This window comes from Aplysia californica, unplaced genomic scaffold, assembly GCF_000002075.1.
Source record: "Aplysia californica isolate F4 #8 unplaced genomic scaffold, AplCal3.0 scaffold01186, whole genome shotgun sequence".
NCBI classification, from domain to species: Eukaryota; Metazoa; Mollusca; class Gastropoda; order Aplysiida; family Aplysiidae; genus Aplysia; species Aplysia californica.
In genome coordinates, this window is record NW_004798456.1 from 165285 (window position 1) to 166911 (window position 1627).

Here is a 1627-nt window from a genome sequence, read left to right on the forward strand (position 1 = left end):
GCGCGTAAGGAGGAGGGGGGGTCGTGGGAGCATAATAAGCTAATTAGCTCATTTAAAGACACGAAAACCTCTCGTCTCTGGCAAAGCACTACTACTAGTAAACTGGGTAAACAAGAAGAAAATGGATTTAAATGATCAGATCTAAATCATTTCGATGGGGGCTTAAAACACTTACACTTTCAAACCGTTCGTTTTCTTTTTTTAAAATTACGGCCTTAGCAATACAATTCAGTCATATAAAAACCGAAGAATAGAGATGTTACAAGACAGTAACAAACACAAAAAGGAGGGGAGATAAGGAAGAGAGATGCTTAAGAGGAAAGAAGTAGCAAACCACATCAGAGCACCAGCTAACCACCCTCGAAAACGTTTATGCCCTAGGTACTTACATGTGCAAACTGTAGGCTTCGCCACCTTCAGCAAAACACACGAGTCCAAAAAACGCCCGCAGGAAAAACAAACAACCAGGAACCAAAGACGAGGAAATTCCAACACACCACACACTGCACATGAACAAACAACACACTTCACAGCAGCAGTAGCAGCAGCAGCTCCCTCCGAGGACACCAAAGCGAAACTAAACACGCGGACACACAACAAGGAAAGCAATTAATTAAGCGGGTCGTATGTCGTATTCTTGAAGCTGACGTCGAACAACAGGATTCAGGATACGATAAGATGCCACCACCAGACAAAAGATAGATTATAATAGATCCTTCACTTGACTAATAGGTTAACAATTTGCTTGCTTCAGCTTCTACAGCAATTTGCTTCCATCACTTTGTCCAACAACAATAAATGCACACACTTTACTTAGCTAGTATCTTTCAACATAATATGATTACATCACAATCACTCTCAGGCCCTCATTAGAACAAGAATTCGGGCAGCGTCTTTGCTAGCTGCTGATTATAATATTATAATAGATCCTTCACTTGACTAATAGGTTAACAATTTGCTTGCTTCAGCTTCTACAGCAATTTGCTTCCATCACTTTGTCCAACAACAATAAATGCACACACTTTACTTAGCTAGTATCTTTCAACATAATATGATTACATCACAATCACTCTCAGGCCCTCATTAGAACAAGAATCCGGGCAGCGTCTTTGCTAGCTGCTGATTATAATATTATAATAGATCCTTCACTTGACTAATAGGTTAACAATTTGCTTGCTTCAGCTTCTACAAAAATTTGCTTTCATCAGTTTCTACAACAACAAAAAAAATACACACACTTTACTTAACTAGTATCTATCAACAAGTGTGGTTATATCACGATCACTCTCAGGCCCTCATTAGAACAAGAATTCGCACAGCGTCTGACTGCCAGCAAAGACTGAAGGAAAGGAAACACTGTTTATTTCCGTTCACACAGACACACAATATATAAATAAGTCACTCCACCCACCCACTACAACTGCGTTCCCCTTTTCTTTTTCTCTTCTGTCTATCTCTTTTATTTTTCCTCTTTTAGCAGGAAAGCAAGCAAACCAACCACTGCGCCTGTCTGCTCGAAATAGCCTACTGTAGGATGAGAATAATAGGAAGGAGTAGGTCGGCCCCTTCTCTACCTCATGTGAGTGAGCAGGTAGGTGGTACCTGGCGTTGTGTGTGTGTGTGTGTG